Source organism: Ursus arctos, unplaced genomic scaffold, assembly GCF_023065955.2.
Source record: "Ursus arctos isolate Adak ecotype North America unplaced genomic scaffold, UrsArc2.0 scaffold_6, whole genome shotgun sequence".
NCBI lineage: Eukaryota > Metazoa > Chordata > Mammalia > Carnivora > Ursidae > Ursus > Ursus arctos.
The window spans coordinates 58873692-58897044 of NW_026623078.1; the positions used below are offsets into that span (position 1 = coordinate 58873692).

The 23353-nt window shown below is 39.9% G+C and overlaps 1 protein-coding gene across 2 annotated transcripts in view; it reads left to right on the forward strand.

Annotated features, from left to right (window-relative positions):
- EMC2 (ER membrane protein complex subunit 2) overlaps positions 1–23353 on the forward strand; it is a 560958-nt gene that overhangs the window by 517156 nt on the left and 20449 nt on the right. For both annotated transcript variants that reach the window (XR_008957805.1, XR_008957804.1), the window contains exons 22-23: positions 194–15415; positions 20249–20325. The gene's annotated coding sequence lies outside the window, so the exon portion shown is untranslated. The remainder of the gene's footprint in view (positions 1–193; positions 15416–20248; positions 20326–23353) is intronic.

Sequence of the window (23353 nt, forward strand, 5' to 3'; positions counted from 1 at the left end):
CTGAATTTTAGCAAAAATCCTATTTAGTATGTATTAATGCATCCATTTTATATTGGATGAAATGGAAGTTCGGAGATACTAAGGGATTTTCTCAGCTCACACAATCACTAAGCAGACAAATTGGACTTCAAACGCAAATCTTTTGTTTTATCCCTAAGGACAGTTTTGCTCCTCTTGTTTTCTGATTAATTAGGACAGATGTATGCAGCCATTTACAAGGGGATGCATCCAAAGCGTTACCTGCCCTGCTGAGATGGACTTGAGCATATGAGGTAAAGTAGATCTATCCAACCGTTCACCCACCAACTCACCCTTCTGTGCATCCATCACAGACAAGGTAGCTGAGAATCCCTCTCTCAACTTCTGCGTCTCTCAGCCCGCATATCTTCTGACTTCTTTCCTATTTCAAATTCCAAAGATATTTCTAAGCACTTGCTCCTGTCCTAGACAAGTTTATATACCAAATATTATGTGGAGGGTTGAGAGAAGGGGCACAGAAGTAGTTTCTTCCAGGCTTTGTCCCTTCTAGGACTATCTCTGGGCCTCTAATAGAAGAGAGCTAATGTGAAAAGAAAATACCAAAAAAACAGAAATGTCTTCACTACTTGATTTTGAATAACCCATGGGGATTAGTATTCAACCATATTCTAGAATAAGCCAGTGATGCAATAGTTTCTTGAAAGCCTGAATCACATACACAAGTAAAATGTGAATTCAGTCCCACAGTGTCCTGTTTATTAGGGTTTCCTTTTTAGAGCACTAATGTTGCCAGTTAAGAAAATCCCTTTCATCAACAAGAAAGCAGAGACTCAAAATATGTCTGTTTAAAAAATATTTTGGACCAATATTACTATGTTAATGTTTTGTCTTGATTATAGTAGTATATGGTAAATTGAACTCAATCAGCATTTCTACTCTCAAAGAGTTGACTTGAATCCATCAGCCTGTTCTAATTTTTTAGCCATATAATTTCTTTTAAATTGGGTCCCAGGTGGGTGCCTAAATACTTCTTCAGGCCTAATGAATGTTCTTTTAGACCATTCTTAAATGCAACTGGTTCCCATATATTTAAACTACTACCTCAAAAAACAGAGAGTAAAAACATTAAATGCTAGAAACTGAATTCTTAAAAGAACTTGAAAGCCCATTCTGGGTTGCTTTAGATATACCTGCTGGGAATAGAGCAGAGGACACAGAGGCCTATTGGGCAGGTGGCTCTCCTAAAATGGAGCTTATTAAACCACATTCGTGACTATTAAAGTTAAGGCGACAGGGTTTATAGATGGAGCCTTTTCAGAAATATTGTCTGTGAAACTTGGCAGAGTATTTACCAAAATCTCATAGAATATACTTGAAGATGAGATAAAGACTGAATCTGAGGGAAAAAATGCATAGTTGATAGAACAACTATGCTCAAAATGTGAACACTGGAGTTTTTTTTCTATCTCTTAACTCAGATGCATCTCACACAGGCCATGTTTTACCAGGACAATTTCCTACTAAATCCCAAAGGGCAGATTTACACTTAGTTGTCATTGTTTCACTTCATCATATATGAAGAGACAAGATTTGATCCTTCCGAAACTAAATATATATAAAGCAGATTGATCTGGCAAAATACCTCTGGTTTATTTTGCTTTTTCACCAAAACATTCTGTCTGGGCCATGCGTATATCAGTGGGACCTCGCTTCTGCCCTGCTACAGAAGGGTGCTCTTGAACCAAAACTTCACGGACGCAGAATGAACCTTGCTTTACTTCTCCCAGGGCTTCACAAAAAGAGTCGTCCTCCAAACAGGCTGTCTGATCCATCCACAAAGACAACTTTATCTTTTTTTTTTTTTTAAGTAAACTCTGTGCCCAAAGTGAGACTTGAACTCATCACTCTGAGATTGAGTCATGCGCTTCTGACGGAGACAGCCAGGTGCCCCAAAGACAACTTTTTTTAAACCACCTTTTACCGAGTACCTTCCATGGACCAGGCACTGCGGTCAGTACTGTACAAATGGGCTTTCATTTAATCTTCACACAATTCAGTGAGTTAAGTATTATGTCTTCAAAAATTTTGAAAGCGTGGCACTGAGAGGTTTCAATCGTTTATACTGATAACTCGGGAACTAAGGGGCAGAGTTTATTAGCTGAACACAGTGAATGATAAACCATGTACGTTTAACCACGAAGCTGCAATGACTTCCCAGAAGAAATTGAGCCTGTGCATGAGAAGCCGTCAGATGCCTTGAAGATTCCCCCGGGGAAATGCAACTCTAGCAGCTAAGACGGCAGCACGACAGGCGGGTGCTTTAGAGAGGTTTCTTGTTGGGTCACCCGATGTTAGATAGACTTTTTGTGATCTTGCAATGTTGGTCAAGCTCCGAAGGCCATTAGCAGTTGGCTCCAGACCATCTATGCATAACCTGCCAAGACACTCCGACTCCAGTTCTGTGATGCTCAGTCCCTCGCTTGTCCCCAGCCTATATAAAGAAGATGAGTGTAAGGAAGTTGGTGTGAAGCCCTACAGGGACGATTCTTTAGAGGACAGCTGCGAGACTGTTGCCAGACTTCGCCGCCACTGCCCTTTCCAAGCCCTGGGAAGGTGATTTCAAAGGAACCAGTTTAAAATTTTTTCACAGTTCTTAGAGAAATCTAAGCCTGAAGGTAAGAAGCTGGCCAGTCTGCAGTGAAATGGGCTTTCTGGAGCTGTCTACACTCTCCCAACAATGGGGCTGCTGTGGACTTGAACTCCTGGGAACTCCCTGAGGAGTGTGCTGATCCCAGCTAAGGCACAGAGCCCTCAACCCGTGGAGCAATTGCCTACATCAAGGAAACTGCTGGGGGGACCTCTAGAGCGGAGAGGAGACCACTTCCAAATACCCACAAAAGCACCAATCAATAAAGAATGATTAGGGGTCGAGGAGCCTGGGTGGCTCAGTCAGTTAAGCATCCTTGGTTTCAGCGCAAGTGTGAGCTCAGGGTCATGAGAGCCAGCCCCTCCTCTGCACTCAGTGGGGAGTCTGCTTCCCTTCTCCCTCTTTCTCTGCCCCTCCCCCTGCTTATGGGCACACTCTCTCTCTTTAAAATAAATAAATAAATCGTAAAAAAAAAAAAAAAAAAGAATGATTAGGTGTCTGACATCCCAGAGAGCAAAGTGATGAGTGAAACTGTACCCATCAAACACTCCCTCCCTCCTTTTCTCTGCCATGCCATAGCCCTTCCCCTTCCCCTCCAGCCTTTGATGCAGAATTGTAAGTGGGGAGAAAAAGCAGCCAGGCAGTTTGGGGGAAAGGTGGAGAAGTGGCTAACCGTGCCCTCTCCTCCACTGCAGGTTGCTAGCCTGGGCTGAGGCCAAGGAGTGGGATGGGGTGGAATATAGAAGTTTTAAATTGAAGGAGGGTTTGGAGTTCTAACATTAGGTTCGATTGGATAGTTTATTATCTTAAAAATTAAGACTTTTCATGTTACTATTTAGAATGTGCACAGAAGCTGTGGAATCTAGGTAAAACTTCACTCAGGAACAGGGTAGACACAAGCCAATAGAGTGGGTTTGCAGATGCAGTGGTGTGGAAACAGGAAATAATGATAAAATGCACCCCTAAAGATTATAACTTATTTTAGAAACTGGCTAGAATTTGAAAAAATCCTTGATCAGTTCTTCACATACCAAGACCCCAGCTCTGCTCTTAGTTACCTGACCACTCCCCGTATTCACTAGATTCGGTTTTTGACTCTGCCTTACTCCTTCCCTTATATTTTATATTCTCTTATATTTTCTTGATTTCCACCTTTGGTTTTCTGGCTCTTTCTCTCTCCCTGCTGCTTCAATTACCTGATTCTATTCATCTCAGAGTTTACAGTCTGATTTTACAAAATCAAATCCATTATTCTCATTATTGACCCATACCTGGAGGTGAGTCTAGTTCCTGGTCTTAACTCCTTCCATTTTCTTCTGTCCCCCAAAATTCATTAATTGGATTATTCTCAGACATGACCAGAGAAATGGCATTCAAGTGATAAAAAATAAACTGGCCAAACCAGCACAATGACCTGTTCAACCTTCCATCAAGGAGGGGTATGAATAATTCCTGAAGAATCACTTTCTAATATATTTTCCCACTTGTTTTTTTTTTTTCCTAATGTGTTATTCCATTTTTACCATGAAAAGAGTTACCTTTGCACCTTCAAATAAACAAATGTTTACCATTCACTTAGCTTCTGTAATAGACTGATACTTTCATATAATCATTTCTAACCTCAGGATACCATCTTGTTCAAGCAGGCATTATTTTGCTTGTCAAACAGATAAGGAAATTGACTCAGAGAGTTTTCATCACTGGCCTAGTTCCTGACAGAGCTAGAATTCAATTCCATATTTTACTGATCCAGAAGGAACTAGAATTTGGCAAAATGTTGATTTAGAAGTAATACATAACAGATGTTGGGAGGATCGTGGTGAAATTCCAAAAGACGTATTTTGGGATTCATGAAGAATACTTCAAAATATTAACTGAGAAATGAGTTGGATAAAGACAGACAGAGGGAGAGAACTTGTCTTTGGCTAAGATCCCAGCTGTAGAAACTGCCAGACACCATAAATTAAAGCCAGTGCTTGGACACGTCTCTGGTTATAGACAGATATCCATTGTGGAGTACCACCAGAGGGATGGACCCCACTTAACTTACTGCCTGTGTTGCTCTGGCTGGCACCAGTTGGAATTTCAAGATTCATTCTCTAACTGAACATGGCAGGGTACACAGTCAAAGGCTCCCACTCCAAACTCAAACTGAGTGCTTGTAGCTGATAAATGAAGGGAGCTTTAAAGGCAGATAAGAAGCAGGGTTTTGCTTTCTTGTCACAGAGTGCTTGCTGTTTCAGCCGTGTGAAAGCACTCCACTTCAGAGCCTAGCTGAGGAAAACCATAATGGCTATTTTGTGTTAACAGAGAATTTCATGGAATACACGAGCCTTCTCAGTGTTACATGTGATATTTCTCTGTGATACCCATAGTGGGAGTTCACTGAAGAGTGGCATTTTCTGCTCCGGCTGTGATTATGGTATTGTGTGGTGTGGGTGGAAAAGGACATTCAGGAGTCCAGTGATAAATTTGCAAGTTGTTTCCATGGCTACCAAACATTTGTGATCTTGGATATAAATCCTGCAGTCACAAATCTGTTTACCCATGATCTTTATAATCAATGACATTTAGAAACCAATACTATATTTCAGATATTAATTCAGGAAGTATTTACAAGGCACATAACATGAGCCAAGAACCAGGCTCTGAGAGCACAGAGGTGAGCAGAATAGACATAAGTCCTGAACCGCACAATCACCTTCCTGACTGTAGAATAGAATTTAGCAGAATACTTGTCCACTGTGGATTCTGCCTGGTAACACGAATAATAAAAAATAGTAAAAACACATATAATTACATTTGAGCAACAAAATAAAATAGTAGTGGATCATAGCCCAAAGTATAAAATAAATATCCATAGTCCATACGGATATGAATAAATGACTGAATAACTAAACAAGTGGGGAGAATTGGCAAATATCTCATGAATAAGAATTCCAACTAAATTATGTAGCTACTCCACCCTCAAGGAGGTAGAACGTAACACCCCTCTGCTTGAGTATGGGCTGCTCATAGCGACTTCCTTCCAAAGAATACAGTATGGAAAGGGGATAAAAAAAAAAGTAACTTTACAGGGATGAAACCTGACGAACACTACATCAGCCAGGTGATCAAGGTTAACACCAACAAGGATAAGTCATATTGATCATGTGTACCTTTGATATGATGTGATGAAAATGGCACTTTACCTCTGTGGTCTTCCTCCTCCAAACACATCACCCCAATCTAATCACAACAAATTCCCAAATTCCAATGAAGAGACAGTCTACAAAATATTCAGTACTTCCTAAAACTGCCAGGTCATCAAAAACAAGCAAAGTCTGAGAAATTGTCTCCGTCAAAAGGAATCTAAAGACTCATAATGGCTAAATGTTACGTGGAATTACGGATGAGATCTTGAACAAGGAACAAGAAAAAGGGCATTCTCTAAAAACTAAGAAAATATGAATGAAGTATGGACTTCATAAATTAATAATAATGTATTGATACTGGTTCATTAATTGTAACAAATGTACCATGCTGACATAAAATGTTAATAATAGGAGAAACTGGGAACTCTGTGTATTACCTTCACAATTTTTAAATCTGAAAGTGTTCTAAAATGTTTCTTTTTTTAAGAAAAATAATTAGATCAGTATAGTTTCCAAGTTACTTTCCTATCCATCGGCATATTTTAACCTCATGGATTCAATAAAGAATGGACCCCTCTATTGTGCTGAGTGCTCTTTAAGACACACACAAGTTGTCCCTAATCCAAAGATTGTATAATCTAGCACTAAACATGGATAGGAGTATTGGCCTGGCTAGTATTATAATGCCCATTTTATAGGAACTGGGCAGTAGCTTAGAGAGATTGAGATTTGCCAAACCTACGTAACTTTTAAGTCAGAGCAAGAACTCAATAGTAGGTTTATAACTACAGATTGACTTCTTTTTTCCATTAAATTAAATTTACAACTGGAAATAATACTATTTTACTTGAGAGTAAATCCGTCATAACATGGATTTTCAAGACCATGTTAGCATGGATGCCAGTTTATAAAGATAAGAAAATGTCCTTTATTTCATGTCATTGTCCCTTGAGCAACTGAGCACGCTCTGTCAAGTTCAGACCTCCTGGAGTTCTTACCCCTGAAAGTCCTTAATTGATATAAAACAAAAAGACTTGATTTGGGTACTATACTGTATGGTCTGTATATCCCAACCCTTTAATCGAATGACATTCTACCAAGTTGAATTCAGATAGCATAATATACACTCTGGAATTCCTTTGTTTCAAAAGTGCATATGCTTAAATTCCAAGTGCTTACTTACAATGATAGCAAAGCAGAGTAACACAATGGAAACATCACTGGTTTGGAGTTGGAAGACATAGATTCAAATTCTAGCTTGGACATTGTAGAGTTTCATTTTTTGATCAAGTTATATACATTTCCTTTCTGAGTAATAATTTCTTCATATGTAAAATGGAAATAATATCACTTACTTAGAGGTGTTTGAGGTATTAAATAAACGTATGTGTGTGACCACCAGGTACAAAACCTGATGCAAAGTAGGGGTTCGATACACATTATAGTTGGAAACTTGCTAGGGGATGAGGTACATGAGGGAGTGAGGGAGAGCAGAGAAAGAAGAGCAATGAGATAAAGATGAGGAAGTTTTTGTTTGTTTCTTTTTGTTTTAATATTTTATCTGTTTATTTGTCAGAGACAGAGCACAAGCAGGGGGAGCGGCAGGCAGAGGGAGAAGCAGGCTCCCTGCTGAGCAAGAAGCCCGATGCGGGACTCGATCCCAGGACTCTGGGATCATGGCCTGCGCTGAAGGCAGACGCTTCACTGACTGAGCTCCCAGGCATCCTGAGAAATTTTTATTATAGAATTGCCTAGAGAAATGGTCATCAGACATATAGAATATAAACAAATCTTCACAAAAAGGCAATAATAGAATAATTTGAATTGACATGGATCTTTTGACCCAGTTGGGTCAAGAGGTGTTGAGATTCTCTGAACATTTGAGGCCTGGAAGATAATCCTAAATGCCTGAGCATATTTCTGTCAAAACAAGAGCAAATAATTTCTTCTTCATGTCTGACGACTTGGCAAATCACATAATCCAATGTGCTAATCTGGAGGATGGGCCTTTTTATTAATAGCTCTTGTTCACATGCCAGCTCAATATTCACAACTCTGCCCAAAAGTAGTGCCAGAAGGTTGTACAAGCTCTTTCATTAAGTTAAATGTAATTAAATCCCAGACTTTTTACATTATAAATCGTGCCTCCTTATGTTCCTTAAAACTAAAATGTATAAAGAGGGTAAAATCCCACGTGTCTGGTCCGTAGTGGAAGTCCTCTAACACTGGCTCAGCAGCCTCCAGCTCCCCCTCCTGTGACCCTGTGTGTGAGGGGGCTGGTCAGCAGTGGCATCCGTCTCCTTGCAGAGGATGGAAGAGAACGTTTGCAAAGGCTGTTTCCTCGCCTCCCCAGTACTCTTCCCTCTAAAACATTCTCTGACCTTCAGCATTTGCAGCGTAATGTTTGGAATCTGAAATTCTACCCCCTGTTTTTCTGTTTGGAAGTGGCTGCTTTTAATTTAAATGTTGAATTTATTTTCTGTATGCAAGTTTTAGAACCCTAGGCCATGAACATTTTCAAAATAAATCAGCTCAATAATAAACATGCATAATTCCCATTATAGGTAATGATCTGTGTGGCTTAGGGCTGCCAAGTTGAGCCCCAGATCAACCTCCAGAACTGTTTTGGAGGTCTAATATGTATGGAGGCAATACTGGTGCTGATCCCAGCTGTGTGAGGTCAGTGTTTCAATTTCCCTGACAGCAGCTTCATTGGCAGGACAAAGTGTGCAAGGGTTGCCAAAGCTAACATATCAGGTAGCTGGGTCTCTAAACAGATGTGTTCCCGTTTCCTGTTATTCTCCCTTTGTCTTTCATTGGCAATTTCTCTATGTGCACCCAGCCAAATAGTGGGGCTGACTTGGATGTGCTCAAAGCCCATTACAGTACTTGGCTATCCATGGCTGAACTTGAGAGTGGAGTCTGACACAGAGTTTGAAGTAGTTGGAAACATTTAAGGCTCCTTATTCTGCAGCTGAATTATCAGTTTAATCTTGTCTAGTGTTACCAGGGGAGCAGGGGGGGGCGGGTAGTGGAAATGAACATTACCTGTCATTTGCCTCTCCTTAACTTGATTTTTGCCAAGTCCTAGACTGAGGTTTTAGTCAGTTCATGCACCAAGTAAATGGCTACATCAAAATTACCCGAGATATATGCTAACAATACTGATTTCCTGACCCTACAGCAAACCTATAAAATCAGACTTTCCGGTAGTGAGATCCTGGAATCTACATATTTTTAACCTTCAGATCAGCAATCAGGTTTGGGGATTCACCAAGAAGGTTTTCTTTCACCCAATGCATTCTAAGGTGTCTCAACTTGGCTCGGGTTATCACTGATCTGAATCCTTCCCATGGCTCAGTCTTGATCTACAGCACAGTTACAGGACCACAGTACTTGAAATATTTGCAGTTTGCTCCAGAACTAATATCGACTCTTGGAGAACGGACAGGACTAAATGGGAAATGGAGGAACCCATCATCAAGCCCCTGTTACGCAGTAGTTACATAGTATGTGAAGTGTTTTCCATGTGTAACATGAGAAAAAATTATTTGCGATTTAAAATTCTCTTCTACCTTCTAAAGAAGGTACACCCCAGTGACTGGAGGGTCTCTTGCAGACTGAAAAGAATGATATGTGGAATGATGTTTGGGGGGAATGGATAAAAGTTAAATTGAACTGCACAAGAAAGGGAGCAAGAGGGAGTGAGTGGAGGCATTAGGTGCAGGAAGGGGGAGACTAGCCTGGAAAAGCAGGCCCTGGGGAATAAGGAGGAAAGAGATCTGAAACGGAGAACTGTGAATGATGAGAGTGCAGACCATGCTGCTCTAACAAAAACATCTCACCATGTAGTGGCATAAATGAGATTGCTTATTCTGCTAGCATTTAATAGTTCAAGGATGAATAGTTGGGACTCTAAACTTCTAGTGTTGTTTGTCAATATTCTTTAGACCACAGGAAATGGAAAGGATTGCAAGATGAGCAGCTTTAACTCTGATGGGGCAATTGCACACATCATTGTTCACACCCCATGGGCCTGACTTGGTTCCTTGGTCACACCTGGATGCAAGGGAAGCTAGAATATGCCATCTCTAGCTGGGCAGCCATGTTCTCGGCTAGAACTCAGAGGCTTCTGTTGCTAAAAGGAAGAAAGGCTATATGGATATAGTGACACGCTTAGCAGTCTCTGCCCACTCGGCAAGAGATAGCTAATTGCAAGTTTGGGCGGGAAATGCTATATCCTGTGCTGTGTGAATAGCGGCCTCTAACTTTGCCTCAATATGTTTAGTTAAACAACAACTGGTAGCCACACATCTAGGAAGTGAAAAAGTTGGGATTCCAGCCAAAGGGTGCCTGATTCCAAAGCCCTTGCCCTATAGCCTGGTGCCCACTTCATGTGCTCCACACTCTACCTCCTCTCCTGGAGAAAGGAGCCTCGTTGGGCCCAAGGATGTGGGTTATTTCACTCTATCCTGTTGTACATCTATTCTCCCCTTTTTCTCCCAGGTGACCAAACCATCTACAAAGCATCCCAAAACCACCTTAAGCAAATGGTTTTAGATAGGATAAAGATCCATTATTTAGTTTGGGAACTCAACCTTTTGAAAGCTCCTCCCACCCAGAGATTTGACAGTTAACCTTTAAAACATTTTAATTTAACAAAGTTATAGGGAAAATTGGTAGAAATTTTTCCAGTATCTTTTGACATTCAAATGTGATGAATCATGATGCATTATGTGTTGAATTTGTTTCCATAGATAATTAAGAGACACACACATCATGTCACAGAGGTAAGAAAAATCTAAGGTTTTCATGACTTGCAGTTTCCATTAGTTAAAGAACTACTTATAAAATAATGAGCATGCTTCCTAGCATGAATAACTTTGTTTCCGGGTTAACATCCTACCCAAAAGGACATAACATTTCTCTTGACAATCCAGGATGCTCCTGCCCATTAAAAGCTAGTCATTCCGTAAGAAGGCTTTTTTTTTTGTCTTTCCACTGATGTACAAGAATCTTCTATGTACTATTTCCTGTGGTGAATGGAGAAATGTGGGTATTTAATCAAAAGCTGGACACCAAAAGGCATAGACGAAGACTGTAAGGATTTAGAATTATACTCAGTGCCCTGATTCTCAACACAGAATTCTGAAAAAATCCACTCTCAAATGCCTTTCTAAAAAACAGGAAACAATCTCACTAGGGTCAGGAATTAAGGTCGCAGAAGAAGTTATGAGCCACTCTGATAGAAAACTTCCCTCTCCGCTCTGTTTGAAAGTGTTTATGTTTCTCAAAGGACAGATGATTTATTTAGGTGATGTTGGCATCAGCAACACTCTACGTGAGGTCTATGAACACTGATCTCTGAAGAGGGTCCCTAAAAATAATATTTTCATGGTGAAAGTTGGAAATTCCATATTCCATCACATTGTTTGAGATACACAAGATACATCAACATATTAAGGCTCTACAAAAATAATCCCTTAATACTCACCTTTGCTTAATACAGTGTCTCCAAAACTTGTTTGACTGTAGAATCCTAAGGAAAAAAAATACTATAGAATCCTACCTCCACTCCCAACCTTCCATACATTTTTCCACTTAGCAATCAAAATTATCTTTTTTAAAGCACAAATCAAATATGTCACCCTCCCTTTGCTCAACAATGTCCAATGGCTTCACATCAATTCAGCATGGAAATCACAGCTCTGACCAAGGTCCAGAAAGTCCTATGTGATCTGGTCTCTCACTTCTTTCAATATCTGTCTCACATATGCCTCCATGGGCCACACTGACTGCCTTGCTATGTCTAGAATATGTCAAGCACTCTTTTGCCTTTTAGGGCTCTTCCCCCTGCTATTTTTTTTTTTTTTTGCCTGGACCATTCTTCCTCCAGATACCTCTATGCCTTTCTCACTGACCCTATTCTGATCTCTGTTCAGATACACCACTATCAGAATATTTTTACCATTTTATGTAATAATCTCCTTCTCTATTCTTTAGCCCTTTACCTTATCTTATTTTTCTTCAGAGTACTATTTACTACATGATATTACAGAATTAACAGTTTATTAGCTTATTTCTCCTCTCCTTTACTAGAGTGTAAACTGTGAGCAGAGATCTTTTCTGTTTATTTACCTATTTATCCCCAACAACTATCTCTAACATACAGCAGGTACTCAATAAATAAGCGCTGAATGAATGAATGAATGAATGAATGAATGAATGAATATCTCACAGCACCAGCATCATCCCATGAAATACATTCAGGAATTATTCATTCTCATAATACCAAAACAAAAGGTAGATTTGAATAATTCAAACAATCAACTAAATTCAAACAAGCAGGGAAAGAAAAAGAAAAAAAACATAAAACCAGTTATTTGGCTGATAAAACCAATCCAGAAAAAAATGTTTGGGCTAAACTTTTTTATTACATGAAGTTCCAGAACCCTTCCACAAAAATAGCTTTTAATCACTTTTTGCTGAAATATATGAGGTGCTAATTCCCTAGAGGAACTTTCCTACTTTTTTATAGATGGCAGTTTTTCTGCTTACAAAACTGACCTAAAGTTGTGTGAATTATAACCTGGCTTGATCTCCACTGGAGAATATTAAAAAATTCCATGACCTTCAGTGAGAAAAACTGCAGAGTATTTTTCTGGCACCGGAATTCTACTTAGTAGGTGAAATATTGAATTTGGTTACTTTGCAATCCTAGAGGTCTTGCATCAAGAAATCAAGAAATTTTGCATCAGGTGGTCCAGTTTCACATTGTTTGAGTTATGACTCTAATGATCTTATTGTGAACTTAGAGTTCAACTATTATAACCTTTGAAAAATCAGAGAAAAGCAATTAAATAGAGGTGTGTTCCCTCAAATATGTCACAAATTGAGAATGGGGTAGTACTTCCAACCATCATTAACATCATAAAAAATTATTGCCTTAACTTCTTTAAAAGAGTCACTCAGTCTTACTGAAGAATTACCTGCTTGAAAGACAAAATAAAGAAACCAGCATTGAAAGTTACTACTAAATTCCTCCCACAGAAAGCTCTAATTTCTAGCTGCCACTAAAAAACAAAAATGATTACTATACTCTCTTCCTTACTTGGTAATAGCTTAGAAGTTGCTTTTTCAAAAACAAGCTTAGGAAAATTTGATGAAGCAGCTCATTTTTCATAATTATGTAAACTGTACATAGTGAACAGAAAAGAGGAAAAAACTCATGTGGGAGCATGTCATCACCAGCAGAAACCTAGGTATGAATGAGTGCCTTGGATGGACTTGAATCCCAGTCAGCCTAAGGACAGAAAAATAAAAGAGGTTAAAAGGAAACAGAATAAAGCAACAGGATGCTGATTTAGAAGTTTCAACTGAGGCACAGAGAAAGGCTACAAAGCAATGGCTTACAATGGTCCAAGCCTTATTCCAAAAGTTTTTCACACTTTAACTCTCATGATAAAGACATGAGGCAGGAACTTCTGTAAACTCCATTCTATAAATGAGGACACTGAGGCACAGACAGATTAAGTAACTTGTCCAATGTCTCACCGCTATTGTCATGGGTCTCAGATTCCGGTTTAAACCCTGGCATTCTGACTGAGAGCGCCGGCTGAAAATACTGCATTCAAGAGAGAGGTGGCTCAAAGGACTGACCACATGTAGAAATGGAAAAATTGCAGCTGAAAGGTGATTTTGTAACACTAAGAACAAGATCTTATCCACAAAGGAGCAATGAAAGAGAGTGCCAGTGATGAGGAGAAAAAAGGCAAGAAAAATGTAGATAAAATTACATTTCCTTACAACTTGCAGCCCATTGACAAATACCTGAGACATGCAGAATGGGACATTCCGCAAGGAATTCACAGCTGCATTAATGTTCAGGCTTTACTAGAGACTAAAAGCAACCTTACTGTGACAGTAGGCAGACCTGACCTCCTGGCTCCTGTAAGTCACCTGTAACATACAGAAATCGCCTTAGGGATTTCCATCATCTCTACCCTTCCACTCCCTCCACCATCAACTGATTCATAAAAATATATAATCAGTCGCACCTCACAATAACAAGTGCAGCTCTTTCTGCCCGTGGGTCTTGTCCCCGTACTATAGGTAAATCAACTTTTTGCACTGTAAAACATCTCAAGAATTCTTTCTTGACCACTGCCCTCAATGACCGTGCATCATCAAGAGAGTGCAGGTGAAGAAGACGATTTTGTGAGGAAATTTCTTTGGCAAAATCTACCCTTTGCACCCCAAGCCCCTTTCCTTCAAGAAAGGGTGACAGGTGACTCCAGTGCCCTCAAAACAAGTCTAAGGATTGAAAGGGTTAGAGAGGGGTGTTCAACAAGACCACTCAGAGAACCTCCATTATTAGGGACACAGCAGACTGAGATCTGACCTCTTAGTCTCTGGAAATCTGGAAGGCAGCAGATGGGAGCGTAGGAGCTGCTTTGATGGTGGGGCTAAGGCAAGTTTCCACAGCTTGCCCAAAGTGACTACACTCCCCTCTTAAGGCAAGTCAAAGAATGTGTGATTTTTCTTTTTTTTATGTGAAACAGGATGAAAGAGAATTGATTTGGAAAATACAGATATCTGTGTCTCTTTTACTCATGCTATTTTCCTGGTACTTTACAGCAGTGCTTGCTCTAGTGGCTAGAACAGATGTGCAATGAATATTTAGCCATATTTTATAAATTATTATTGTGTTATTATAAAATATTTATTAGAAAATATTCTTTTAGAAGCCATTAATATTTAATATAAATATATTAAATAAACAAAACATTTAATATTTAGTTAATATTTAATAAACAAGTATTTATTACTTATTAATACACATTAATTAGTTAACTAATGAGAAAATGCCAAAGGAGAGCCACTGCAACATCACAGGAGATCCAGCTAGAGATCCAGCAAGAGCCTTCCAAAGTACCCACTCAAATTCTTGTGCAGAGAAAATCCCAGCATTTTAATATAATTTACCTTGAAGTTTCCTTGTAGATGAAGACATTTATGGGTTTCATGTGATCCACTAATTCCACTCCCTGTCCTCCCATTTCATCCTGGATGAGTTAGTCCGCTCCCACCGTCACCCTTGCAGGTAAGAGGTCTGAGGAGGGAGGCAAAGATGCACTGGTCATTTTCCCCAGTGCACCTGGCAGGCTGGGAGAGGAGTGTGAGGAGAGGTTTGACGTCAAATCATCATCCAGGGTTTGACCACCTTTAGAGCACCTGACTCCAATTTCTGAGGCTGCCTTTGCACTTAGAGTGACTGCAGGGCAAAAGCAGAAATTACGGTCATGCTGGAGTCTTGGGAGAGCCATTTCCAGCCTTGTTCGGTGATGTCACACTGACGTCAGTAGCTTGAAATCAGTCATGGTGGGAGAATTTACACCAAGGACACTGTCAGGCAGTACAGATTAGCCACTCTGCTTCTCACCCCAACCAACAACCCAAAGCTAAATATTTAATTTAGCAGAATTCTACCTGTACCACTAGGCACATATAGTTTCACAGGCAAGTACGGCTAATTTTTTCTAAGGTACTGATCAACCCAATCTCCTTCAAACATTTTAGAGAATGGAAAGATGAAGTATTCCTAAATTGATTCCGTGAAGACAGCAACCGAGAGAACAAAGCCAGACAAAGGAGGGTAAGCAAGCCTATTTCTCTCCTGATCATCAGTGCAAACTATCCTACACCAAATACTAATAGTTTTAATTCAATAATACATAAAAGTGATAATATTCAGTGGGTACCTCCCAAGGATGTACAGCTGGTTCAGTGTTATCAAATCTGTCAATGTAATTTACCACGTAAACAGATTGAAGGAGAAAAGCCATAGGACCTTTTTCACAGACCCAGAAAAAAAGTTAATGAAACCCTCAGTAAATTACGATAATAAAGGGTATGTAAAGAACAGCAACATACGCTGCAGTGAACACCACACTAAATTGGGAAAAATAGAAAACAGATGAAGATGCCCATTATCACCACTTCTATCAAATTAAGACAAGAAATAGAAACTAAGACTATAAGAATTGAGAGTAAAAAATAAATACTATTTGAAGGCAATATTATCACTAACATAGAAAGCCCAAAAGAATCTAGAGACAAGTTATTAGAAATAATGAAAGAAGTTACCAAGGAGGATATTCACTCTTATGCACAAGAAACAGTTAGAAAATTTAATGAAAGAGAAGCTTCACTTTAAAATAGCAACAACAAAAAAATCAAAGATACAGAATTAAACCTGACAAAAGATGTGAGAGATATCTTGGGAAATCTATAGACATCATTGAAAGGCATTAAAGAACTAAATAGATAGAGAGATACACATGTTTATGAGAGGAAGAGCAGATTCTAAAATTAATATGGAAGGCCAAAGGGTGCAGGATATCTCAGACACTACCACATTTCCAGGCTGGCTTTAAAGCTATAACAATTTTATCTTGGTGGAGGGACAGAAAAATCGATCAGTGAACTATAGATCACAAGAAACACCCGCACATATGTGGAACTTTGATATATAAAAGAGGCAGCACACCAAATCATCTGGGGAAAAAGGCTTTTAAACAAATGGAATTAGATGAAGGCTATACATAAGGAAACAGAAGAATAAGGTGTAAGAAAACCTCCCTATAGAATACCAAAAATCAACTGCAAATGCCTCCGTACGTTGGAAATCAGTTCGGTTTTATCTTGTAAAGTAGAGCAGACGCATAGACTACAATCCAGCAGTTCTTCTAGGTACATGTCTAAGAGAACGGCCTGTGTACCTGTGCCTGGAAACCTGGACAAAGACGTTTATAGCAGCCCTGTTGCATAGTAGCGAAAACTTGGAAATAACGAAACTGAAAGAAGAAACGGAAAATAAATTGTGTTACTTTGGTTTGCTGATAGAATAAAGTACTCTACACCAGTCAAAACAAACGACTTCACCTAGATGCAAATATACAGATGAATCCCAGCGATATAATTTTAGGAGGAAAAAACAAGTCACAGAAGTTTATATATAGTCTGACATTTTCGTTTTATAAATTTAAAAATGACTAAAACTTTTTGGTGAAGAGATATGATAGAAATGTGCTGCCAGGAAAGAGGGACAATGGTAAGCACCACATCCGGGATAGTAGTTGCCATGGATGAGAGAGAAAGAAATGGATAAGAGATAGAATCAGCCATTGTCAGTGTCCTAGTTTTATATTTCTGGGGATGGTTTCATAAGGGTCACCCCAGAGAGATGGTTAAAAAAGTCATCTTGAATGGAGCAATAATGAGAGTTGGTCATACATCAACAATCATATTCATCCAGTTCTATAATTCTGAGACCCAGTTAAAATAAGAACCCTATTAAAATAATAACCCCATTAAGTTTGTTACAGGAGGGGGCCACAGAGGCACAGAGGGGTCCCGTAGCTTGATAGCAAGTGGTGGAGCCAAGAGTTTTAATCCAGATGGTCTGGCCCAAGAGCCCATTATCTTAGTCCTATGCTCCGAAACAGGTGGAACTGCTTCCTGTTCACAATACTATCAGCGCCATGTGGAACGTGCAGATATAAAAGAGAAAGTTAAAGAAATAAAATAGAGAGTATGAATAGAAGCAGCAATAGTGGAAGCATATATTAACTTTCCATTAACTTAACCCTTGTACGGTAATTACTAGACTCCAGCTAAACACAAAGGGCAACAAAGAACATTTGTAACTTACAAGAAAGAGGGAGACTTGAGATTTGAGCAACACAAGATTTGAGATGAAAAGAATGACACAAGAGAAGACACTGGGACCCAGGAACAGGACTGAGACAGAGTCGGCCACTCCCGACAACTGAGACATTGACAATCCTTAGAAAGAAAGAATTCATGGTTAATATAAAAGCCACAACTGCATCATATAAATTATCCATGTAGGTCATATGTACGACTCAAATGTCAGCTGGAGTCACCCTGTACTCTGATATTTAGTTAAACTTTTATAAAATGCTAGCTTCCCAGGGCGCCTGGGTGGCACAGCGGTTAAGCGTCTGCCTTCGGCTCAGGGCGTGCTCCTGGCGTTATGGGATCAAGCCTCACATCAGGCTCCTCTGCTATAAGCCTGTTTCTTCCTCTCCCACTCCCCCTGCTTGTGTTCCCTCTCTTGCTGGCTGTCTCTATCTCTGTCAAATAAATAAATAAAATCTTAAAAAAAAAAAAAAAAGCTAGCTTCCCCCTCCCACCATACACACCAAATTCAGTGGGATTCTTAACAGCTCACACTCCCCATGGTGCCCACATTCTGTATTTCTGCATCCACGAGTTCTCAAACTCACTCACACCCCACTTCCCATGACTGTTCTCTTCTCTCCTGTCTGCACTGACCCACATGGAGAACATACCTCCTTTTATATTATTTCTTCCCAAACTACTCTCATAAGGCATTTCTTTGCCACTTTAGCACAACGACCAATTTAAATTTTGATATTAAACATCATCCTTTGAAAGTCGCTTAGCTGCCGTGCCGCCAGGCGTTCCTCAATGACCGTCCTTCTCCAGAGCCCAGCCAGTGGCTGTGTGCACCCTCACATTGCTGCTTCCTATCTACTCTCCAGTTTCTTCCTTGGCACGGATTCCACTTCATGTTAACTTCTCACCGAATATTTTAGCTTTCTCTTCCTCCATTATTTCATAGAGGCACCCAAACTCTGTCAAAACCTCCCATCGGGTTATTTCCTAAACAAAGACAATCACTTTCTTAAGGTTTATCCTTGTGCCATCTAATACTTGTACATTGAGCAATAAAGAGCTGCTAACAAGAGCTCCTAGTGCCGTTCCAGCCCTTCCTCAGATCCGCCACTGGGACCACGGACTTCCTGCCCACAGTCCAGCCACTGAACGGATAACATGCAGCACAGAAGAGAACCTTGATCCAGACTTATCAACATTTAAAAAATATTTTTAGTATCACCCTATTAAGTGTGTATGTAAAAGACAATAATGAATAATGATATTGATGATTGAGAAATAGAGAGAAAGAGAGAATGGTCCATTTTGACATCCTAACATTCCTTCCCTTTTCCTGTGGTTGAAGACCCTAATTTTCTTTTAGAAGTGTCTCTCTCTTCCATTACTTGCGGTGTTCCTAGATGGTTCATTCAAGGGACTAAGGATAGACGTGTGACCAAATTAAGAAACTCAGACTCTGACTCCTAGTAATAGAATTGCGAAAATAAAAGTTTGCGTGGGACATGCTTATACTAAAAAATTATTGGTTGTTTATCTGAAGTTGAAGGTCAAATTTAACTGTGTGTCCAGTATTGTTATTTGCTACTTCTGGCAACCATACCGGTATCGAAGTCATAGCTGCGTGACACAGACAGAAGCCTGCTGGAGTCCAGCTGCTCCTCTGTCTGTGACTTTTGGTCTCCAAGATTCGCTAACACTACCCAGGCTCTGTCCTGCTTCAAACCTGGTTATTCAGCTATTCCTCCCATTTTTTTGATTATCCTTAGTCCTGTATCCTTCCACTATATTTCTTTTTCTTTTCTTCTGTTTACTGTTTTGTTGTTTTGTCTCAGGTAGCTAGAGTTGTTTTTTGTAGTTCGTAGCAAAAAAATCCCTAGTTGAAATATGACAGCAGAGACACAACTGGCATACCCCTGCCGGTAACAGCCAGGTTTTCTTGGCCCAAAGAGAATCTCTAAAACGGAAAGTATTGCCACAAAGATCTAAGATAGAAATATTTACTTAAAACATTGACCCTTCTGACTTCTCCAAAACCTCAGATCAGCCAATAGGGGGCTGCGATCCCCACTTGGTAACAACCATCTGGATTAGAGTAGCTGTTCTCCTTACACAGAACACGCCCTTGTTTATTAATATTATCTGTCAGGCCTGGTGGGTGCTGGAGAATGTGATCTGTGGTACACAGAGTGCCTTCATGCTCCCTGGTTCTTCACTGCTGGCCTGACTCGGTTCAGTTTAACTCAATGCATCTTTCCTTAGCACCCAAAGTAGTTGGCCTCCATCTACACCGTCCACACCGTCAAAGAACCTCTTAGTCTAATGAGAGTGACAGACACTTCAAAGGAAAATTTCATATGTAATAATATGAAAAAAATAATGGAGGTAGGTCCAGGGTAGTATGAGAACCAATAAAGATCATTTCATTCAACCTGGGTTATGGGGGAAGGTTCTGGAGAAGACGAAGCCTCACTGAGTTCAGAAGGATAAGGGAGAGAAAATTTCTGACAGGCGAGCAGGTTGAATAAAGGGAAGAAGGCCTGAAACAGTAGTGGAGTTTAAGTACAAAGTTGGTTTTTTGTTTTTCACAATCAGGCAGTTTCTGATGCCACAGCTCCACGGTACCTCTGACAGTCTCTACCTCCTAACTAGATTGTAGCCCCAAGTTCTGTTTTCACTCTCTTTATAAGTGTTCCCTCAATCTTGGTCCACTCCTGCTTGACTAGTGTGTATTTCCATTCTCTGTCTCTCTTGTCACCCTCCACAGAAGTGGGAACCCCCCCACTTGAAGAAAAACTTAGTACCACCTCCAGGCCAATGGCGTCTCAGGGACCCAAGACCACAGTGAGTCAGATTTGTCTTCTTTTTGATCTACCTGCCTCTCTATCTTCAAATTCAGATGAGGATTTTATGATTTCTAGGTAGGTAACAAATCTCTTAAAAAATATCATACACTTTCAGCATTAAGCCTCACAGATCAGAATCAATAAGATAATGTTGCTATAAATTTGTTCCATTTGTTTCTCAACTCTTAGAACCCCCTACTATGATAAAGCTATTCTTAAAAAGTATCACGAGGAGAGAGTTTTGTCTTATTCAGTGCTGTATCCACAGTTCTGCAAATTTTTTGACACACAGATGTTGTTCAACAAATACCTACTTAATTTAATTAATGATATACAATTTGTCATGTATTAAAAATATATATACTTTTTATAGTTCCACTTGCATAACTTTTTAAAATGCAACCAATTCCAATAATCTTTATCAAGCAAATAAAATTCCTGCGATTAGATAGTTTGAATACAGACCATAAACATTCCTTCTTTTTGATAGTTCAGTAAGAATTTGGCATTTAAATCACAGGCTTACCTTAGAAAAGAGTGGGTTGGTAGCAGCCAAAATTATTTCCATCTTTTTGTATGGTATAGGGAGCCAAATGACTCCTGTAACTAAATATTTCTCTTTATTTATTTGTTTTTTTGCCTCACACTACTTTTTATTTGCGACATGATTCATGCAATTCTTCTAAACAATGACATAAAGGAGATTTCCATGTGTATAAATAACTTACATACCTTCCGTAAAGGAAATGCTCAAAGATGCTAGAACAGATTTCTTGCTGCTTCAGTGTCCTCATATCCTACAGAGTTGATGCACAGTATATAAATACTCAAGTCCTACATTAAAAACTCAGGTACTTGACTAACTTTAATAAAGTTTCTCAAACTATATCAATATATTTAAAGTGCATATATATTTTTTAAGAAAGATTATTGTCAATAACTTCTCTATAAAAATAAGTTTGCTGGTGTGGCCCATCTAACTTTACTAAGTATGAACATTTAGCTTTTAATATGTGGTCAGGCTTATTCTACCTTCTCCCAACACTGACACCACCAGAGAATCAAAAGGAGCTGGCAGAGTGCTAACATGTGAGATCAATCCGGTGAACTCATCACCATGCATTCCAGGAGGAGGTACCCCTGTAACCGGATTTGGGAGATAGGGTTTATTCTTCCTTCCCTGATTTGGATAACCAGATGGAATAGGAGGAGGGTCGTGATTCTGATGGGCATTCCCTTGGCATATTCCTGGCTTCTTTCTGGGAAAGGGTGCCACCTTGGAGGAGGCAGGAATATCAATTCTGAAATCTGGTCCACAGGGATTGGGGTTGCCCTCACCCAAATGGGTTCTTCTACTTCCTTGCTAGTTTCTTTGTCTGAAGAAGAGGATCCTGACTGAACATCAGAGGTAACGCTATCAAGGGCCCTGGTAACCTTCGTGGAGATTTCCTCCTTGTTCTTATGGTCATTTTCTTTCTTTCTGTCGTCTTCTTCTTCTTCTTCTTTTTAAGATTTTATTTATTTATCTGAGAGACAGAGAGAGAGAGGACAAGCAGGGGGAACAGCAGAGGGAGAGGGAGAAGCAGGCTTCCCGCTGAGCAAGAATCCAGACGTGGGGCTCGATCCCAAGGTCCCAGGATCATGACCCAAGCGGAAGGGAGATGCTTAACCGATGAGCCACCCAGACGCCCCTCTCATCGTCATTTTCAAAGCTGGCACCAGTGGACGCATTGTTTTTCTCTCCGTCCCTAGCCGACGGTACGCCTCCGGAGGCTCCTCGCACAGAGTGAGCTGCTTTGGCAAACCTAGGTCCATGTACGAGGTGCCCCTGTTCTCACAGGCTTCCAGGACATCAGGATCCACTCTGAAACACTGACACGAATGCATCTGTAGGCCTGTCCTTTTGATGGTTTTTCTGGATACCACTGAGTTTTGTATTTTTCTGGAAGTATAAGAGTCAATTTCTCAGCAGATCTCTCAATTGCCTCTTTTTTCAAGTTACCATGTTTTCCAACTCGCCTTTTAACAAAGAAAACAATAGCAACAATTCCCTTTCCCACCACCGCTGGGGCTCTGGGGGGCGCTGGGGCTGCAGATGTGGCAGCCGCCACCGCACAGTCCCAGGCAGAACCAGGGCGCCGTCTCTGCACAGTGAGCCTGGTCCCAGCCAATGGCTCCGCGCCGTCTAAATATTTCTCTTTAAATCATAAGATTTATCAAGTGGTAAGCTGGGAGTCATTTCGTTGTTATTTATAAGGTATTTCAAGGAGAGAACCAGAAGACATATTAGCACTTTACTGGAAGTTACTTATCCACTTACCTATTGCCTATCTATTTATACCCAATCTTGTTCCAGAAAAGATTGAATGTGGCTTGCAAAATTACATAAAATACTTAGCATAAATAAAAGCAGAGCAAAAGGAAGAAACAAAGGACTTAAGACATAACTAGGAATGATGGTAGAATGTGCGTCATGAAGATCCATATGGCGGCTACAACTCAGTCACAAATCTGGCCCTGAGCATTCTACCAAGTTCACTGGCAAAGGAAACCCGGTCAGTTCCTCAACACACAGGGTTTATAACACAGAAACAGCAGTTTCTCAGGATGAACATGTGGGTTATTGTCCTAGGATCAGACAGGATGTGCTTACTAATGTTCTTCTATTTTACCTCAATATAGGCTGATGATCACAGCAGAGAGCAATTTAGTAAAAGCAGTTCTACAAGGAGGAAATAGCTCCTGGTGACTTGCCTCTCCTTATTTACCTACTTGCTGTAATCAGCATGACTAGCTAAGAATTACAGTATACACAGCGCACAGTTGCCACAACAGTCCCTTATGCAGAATCCCCCTGTTGTTTTCCAAATTATCATTTTATTTTCCATGCAATATATTTCTAATAAAACACTGAAGCAAAAAATGATCCTGTATCTTTAACAGTGTCATTCAAGAAAAAACAACCAATAATCTTGACTTCCATTACAGTCTTTTTTGTTTGCTGCTGTATAAAGAAAATTATGATC